The sequence below is a fragment of the Nerophis lumbriciformis genome, linkage group LG09 (assembly GCF_033978685.3).
Source record: "Nerophis lumbriciformis linkage group LG09, RoL_Nlum_v2.1, whole genome shotgun sequence".
In the NCBI taxonomy this organism is placed as follows: Eukaryota; Metazoa; Chordata; class Actinopteri; order Syngnathiformes; family Syngnathidae; genus Nerophis; species Nerophis lumbriciformis.
In genome coordinates, this window is record NC_084556.2 from 38,830,883 (window position 1) to 38,837,448 (window position 6,566).

At 39.3% G+C, this 6,566-nt stretch overlaps 1 protein-coding gene across 2 annotated transcripts in view; it reads right to left on the reverse strand.

Moving 5' to 3' along the window:
• amot (angiomotin) overlaps positions 1-6,300 on the reverse strand; it is a 66,914-nt gene extending 60,614 nt beyond the window's left edge. Inside the window, exon 1 of one of the 2 annotated variants that reach the window (XM_061961827.2) lies at positions 6,046-6,300. The gene's annotated coding sequence lies outside the window, so the exon portion shown is untranslated. The remainder of the gene's footprint in view (positions 1-6,045) is intronic. The other variant, XM_061961826.2, reaches the window with a different exon arrangement.
• Positions 6,301-6,566: the final 266 nt, after the last annotated feature.

The window sequence follows — 6,566 nt, forward strand, 5'->3', positions numbered from 1 at the left end:
TAATGTAAGGAATACGTTTGGTTGAGCTTACTCACCTTGAAGCTATTTTATTTGGTACATGGTGTAACGATAAGTGTGACCAGTAAATGGCAGTCAAACATAAGAAATAAGTGTAGACAGCACTATGATTGCAATATGTCTCAAGTAAACAACACCAACATTTTAAATGTTCCATTGAAAATATATAACATTACACACACGGCGCTCAAAAATGTATCAAAATGTTTACTACGACTTTGGTAAGCTATGAAGCCGCACCGCTTGAAAGATTGTCGGCGCATTAAACATACGAGTATTATTATGGTGTGTGTATAAGGTAAGACATATTATCTGGCGTTTTGTTTCGCAATATTATGAAAAGCTAATTTTCTTACCTTCTGGTACCTGCTGATCTGTATTTAGGATCTGTAGAAGTCCTGAAAAATTGCGCGCAAGTCTATAAGCTTCTTATTTTTCCTCTATCTTCTTGTTATGTGACATTAATCCTCCGTTGTTGCCATTTCTAATATAAAGTAGTGTAAAGTTCTTTATTATATCTGTCAGTAAACTCATCATGAAAGTGCTAAAACATACCGGTGTAGTGGGTTACCATTATTCACCCAAGGAACTTTAGTTATTAGAGCTCCGGTCGGACGGTTTTCCCGGGACACATTTCCTGTGGAGATGCTGCTCTGTTATTGATTTAAGTAAAGTCTGAATGTCATTAAAACAGTTAGCTCCATCTTTTGACACTTCTTCCACTCCCGTCCTTGCACGCTACACCGCTACAACAAACATGACGGGGAGAAGACGCTGCCGAAGGTGAACCACGTAAATAAGACCGCTCACAAAACGACGCATCCGGAAGAGACTGTCAGAAAGCGGCTTGAAGATGATCTGTAAAATATAATCTATGCAACATTTTGACCAAAGAACCACCATTACATGTTATGTACACCACAAGGAAGTGTTTTCCATTTAGAATAAAAGTATAATAATATGACTCCTTTAATGTGCCCTATAATGCGCCTAATATATGAAAAAAGATCAAAAATAGACCATTCATTGGCAGTACGGCTTATAATCCGGTGCGCCCTATGGTCCGGAAAATACGGTAGTTGTTCTCTTGGACTGCCCCAGACATAAAAAAGGACATAGCAGACACACACAAAAAAACAAGGACACTGATTTTGCTACTTTTTGTACAAGGTAAAGCTTAGAGCTACGAGGTCATAGAAGTCACCAGAGGTATGAGGAAAAGTCTCAGTGTGGATGGAAGATAACCACTCATAATATAAAATAACAACAACAACTTGTATCATTGTATCACTTATAACAAGAGCTCTGCCTATTCCCAGTTCCGCATTTGCGTCACCACATATTTGCAGATTTAACTAACTGTAGTGGCTTGATGGCACTAACTATAAACTGACAAACTACCGTAGTATTTTTTGCCCGCTTATCATTAAGCAGAATCGAGTGCTTAAACAGAGAATCCCACGCGTCTGAGACTTGAATAGAGAATTGATAGAGATAAGAAACACGATTGAATTCAAGAAAGAACTTGAAGCCAAGTACAAAGCCGCCCCTCACCCTCTTTGCTCATCTCTGTCTTGGCCAACAAGAGTCTTCAAGAAGGATACCGGTAACTATTAAGTGATGTTATTGTTTGTCTAAAAACAAGATTTTCACTTTCTAAACCATACCGATAATGGAGCTTTGAGAATTGGCCGATTTTGATCCAATACGATATCAGCAGGAATCATTTATACTTGTAATATTTTGTAGTGTGGTATGTCAGAAAAGGTTCAATCGAATTAAATTAGCCAAATACAGAGTAATGCCAATTATGAAAAATACTAACGTATTTATTAATAACCATCTGGAATGGACTCATGTTGTCTTCAAGTTGTAGTGGAGTGGAAATTGTTTTTTTGCAACACCTAGTGGTCACAATAACTCAATAAGTTAAAGCCACGACACAGTGAGTTTACACGTTTGTGCCTGAATACTTTCTAATACGCTTCTGCATTCTGACCGTCTCTTCAGGATGCACCGTTTTGTGAGCGGTCTTGTTTACGTGCCTCCACTTCGACTGTGTCTTTTCCCCATCAGCAATGTTGTAGCTTTTAGCGCTTCCATACGGAGTCTACTGACAGATATAAGTTTGAACGATACGCTACTTTGCAATAAATATTGCAACATTGGAGGATACATGTGCATGTATGAGACATTCTGCCCCACAACAAGAGGATGGGGAAAAAGAAGGCGCTTATCGACTACATCGTCGGACTACAATGGCAGACTCGCACATAGGGCTGGGCGATATATCGATATACTCGATATATCGATATACTCGATATACCGCGGGTTTGTCTCTGTGCGATATAGAAAATGAGTATATCGTGATATTTGAGTATACATTCTCACGCAGTAGCTTTTAGCTGCGGGCATTACACTGCATGTGTTTCCCACTCTTTCTTGTCTCTCCTTCTCACATAAACGTAAATCAAGCGCACCTTCTTACACACGACACGTGTGCAACGTCACACGCTCCCGCGGAGCGGAGAGGTAGCGACATGCTAACGTTAGCTGTGATGCTAACGGTGAGGTGCGGGTGGTAATACGAGAGAGAGAAGGTGCGAATCTGGTAACAAATGGAGGAAGAATTAATTACCGTATTTTTCGGACTATAAGTCGCAGTTTTTTTCATAGTTTGGCCGGGCTCCATTGCGACTTATATACGTTTTTTTCCTTCTTTATTATGCATTTTCGGCAGGTGCGACTTATACTCCGAAAAATACGGTACTAAGAAAAACAGCACGGGGTCCATCGTCCGACGGTGGTTTGGCTTCAAGCGGGAATATGTTCAACATTTATGCGGCAAAAGCGTTGCTACAAAAAGTAGCAGCACTGCTAATGTAGCATCATTTGAAAAGTCACCCGCTAGAGAATGAGGAGTGCTTGAAACTCTACATGTCAACATCTCCGGCCGGTGCCACACCAACAAAATGCCAAAGCAACTATTTCCAGATCAACACCGTATGAAAAAAAAAGTCAACAACAGAAGGAGATAACGTCCGCAGGAACCTACCACTTAGCGAAGGACATACACTGTTTGATTTCCTATTATGCAGCTCATTTTTATTTGACAGTTATTGAAATATCTTGTGTGACATCATGCACAAAAGTGCACTTTATTTGTTTTTAACTATTGTAGTGGCTTTCTGTACAAAAAGTGCACTTTAATTTAGTGTTGTTTTGATATGTCATCTTGGTGACATCATTCACAAAAGTGCACTAATAGGTTGTTATAAAATGTCTCTGACAATCTTGCACTTTCTGTTTTGGAAATGACATGAATGTCTGTGCCACTGCTTAATAACTGTTTAATAAATACAGTTTTGGTAAATTGACTTACTTGTGATTTCCCTCTCTGCATGAAAGTTTAAAATGAGCATATATTAATGCAGTACAAACAAGAATGTTTTAATGTAGACACATAGAATCATCATACTGCTGTGATTATTTGCATCAAGTGTTCATTCAAGGCTAAGGCAAAATATCGAGATATATATCGTGTATCGTGACATGGCCTAAAAATATTGAGATATTAATAAAAGGCCATATCGCCCAGCCCTACGCGCACAAGACACTTTGGGTAAATTTCTACCATATAAGGACAATCCACTGAGGATATGTCTACACTAAGCCGGATAACCCCTTAAACAAATAACTATTTAGCCTAAGCCCCGTTTCAGCCACACTAAACCATCGTTTAAGGTAACCCTCCTTGGATAATTTTTTACACGGGTAAGTGCGCCGTGTATTTCTTGAATCTCCGGCTCTTAGCTTTGTATGGACTCATTGATCGTTTACAAACTGAGTTGGGAGAGGAAGTGACGTCAGAAAGACCGCGCCCCACACAGGAAGTGACGTCAGAAAAAACGCGCCACAGCCAGCTTCATAACAACCACAGCTAACCACTGGAAAGATGGAGGCGAGTCATCCAGACATGCCCTTGTTTCTCATTCTTCTACATGTACTTGTGGAAATCACACATGAATACCTTAAGAGAAGAAAACGCGCGATTGCAGCTATTTCGGATACAACACATCTCAGACGGAAAGAGAACTTTCGAATGTCTGGGTCAGCTGTGATTCTACTTACCGAAAAACTTTGTCCATTTGTCGAAGGAGAGACAACGAAGATGTGGGCTCCCGTGGATGTGATAAAAAAGGTAGCGTGTGCTTTGTATTACCTGGCCGTCGAGAGAAGACTACGGAAAACATTGAATGCATTTGGACTGGCAAAGCAGACTGTATCAGTTATTGTCCGCCATGTATGTCGCGGACTCAACGTCTAGGTCCAGAGTATATAAAGTCACCAAAAACGAATGGACAATGAAGGTGGAAGCAAAAGAGTGAGGAGTGTCCTGACCAGATATCTCGATCCCAAGATTGATTCTTTATCACATTGTTTACGTGTCTAATAAAGATTTGATTAATTTATCATGGCTCAGGTGTGATTCACTACAATAGGGCCCAACAGCACACTGGATTCCGGTTAATTGAAATACCACAACACTAGATATTGTTCAGATAAGTTAAATTTAAGAACTTGCACACAAAGCAACACTGGAGGTGACTATGACGTGCGCATTTTCCGCGCATGCGTACTAGGTCACGTTGCGCCGGCGGACGGACGGGGAGAGGGGGTCTTAAACAATCATTGTGTGTGTGTGGAAAAGGATAAGGCAAGGTGGGATTTACCCTGGATAACCTTAGTTCAGTGGTTCTTAACCTTGTTGGAGGTACCGAACCCCACCAGTTTCATATGCGCATTCACCGAACCCTTCTTTAGTGAAAAAAAAAAAAAAAATTTTTTTCAAATTCAAGACAAAGTTAGATGTTTTTGGTAACACTTTAGTATGGGGAACATATTCTAAGTAACAAATACTTAATTTAGAGTTATTTGGTTAGGGTTAGGGTTAGAGGGTTAGGGTTATAATAAGGCCATGCCGAATAAGGTATTAATAAGTACTTAATAATGACTAGTTAAGAGCCAATATGTTACTAATTTGCATGTTAATAAGCAACTAATTAATGGTGAATATGTTCCCCATACTAAAGTGTTACCATGTTTTTTTACTGGTGCACAAAATGAACCGTGCATGAACATCACCTTGTTCAAAGAACAAAACCAACACAGTGCATAACTCACAACAAATTACACACCTGCAATTCAGTGTGACTTCTGCTGTTGCCGTATCCGTAATACGCCGATAGCAAAAAGTTTTTATTTACACGATGAGTCGGGCGTGTCTTGACCTCCGCCGAACCACTGACCCCGACTCACCGAACCCCTAGGGTTCCATCGAACCCAGGTTAAGAACCACTGCCTTAGTTAGTTCTTAGTGTACCGGTAAACGGGGCCTGAGTCGCAACTGGGAATACTGTCACGATTGGGCAAAATTATTGTATGAAAAAAGTCAAGACTGTTTTATAAATATCGCCGCCATGCCTCCATGGTTTTGGTTTCAAATTTTCGGCTCTTATGCAGATCCTAAATACACAAAAACTTGAACCAAGAGGTAAAAAAAAAGTTAGTTCTGCATAACAGGGCCCCTATAAGAGCTAACTGTGTATCGATTCTGCCCTGCAAAAATGATGGTTCAAATTAACATTTATAGATAAAATACATTTATATTAATTATCCACAAAACACAAATGAAAGTGTTGGATGGAGAATGTTTTTAAATGAAATAAAAGGAGAGGATGATGATGCTTGAGAAAAGTGTACTCCAATATTACAAACTTAATTTGGAATATAAAATCTACCAAGATGACAGAAAAAATGTTGGCTAAGTTTCACTGCCAAAGATGAAGTTAATGTTCACACAATTATTGTAATTTGACACTTTCCAAGCATTAGTACTCGGTCTTCCGAAACAACTTTTTTAACTGTCATTATAGTATCAGCGCCGTGTTTTAGAGAAAATTGGAGTTAAAAAAAAGGGGTGAGAAAACAGCACACAAAAAGAGAAAAAACTTCTTTTTTTTTTACCTTGCAGCTTCTTCAACACGCCTTCAGTGGAAACATGTTCCTCAGATCTTCTTCGTTCCCGCTACTCAACTCAACGCTGAACCAAACATGAAAAACTTAACATAATTCAACAAAACATCAAAATATCAGTCGTCAACCGCCAGACTTGGGATGGGATTGTGTTTTTAGCGAACAATTGGTCTTTTCAGCGGTTTTAGTCCTTGTTGCTACTTTCATGTTTTTCCATAAAAAGGGAGGTCCTGAAGCAGGAAGCAAAAACACAATATCCGGTTTGCGGAAATCCAGAATAATGTTTCACAAATAAAATACCTTTCTAACTTTACCATCATTTCTCACCTTCGACTCTGAGGACTTAGTTAGATATTTATTAAAAAGTCCCTTCATGCCTATCTTGGTACTTATGTCTCGAACACAACAGTATTAGTCGATAAATTTGGGAAAGTGTTCCATTTTTAATGACCATGCAGGCCACTTGCAGAAAAAAAAACTATACAATTAAACAAAAATTCTATCCATCCATT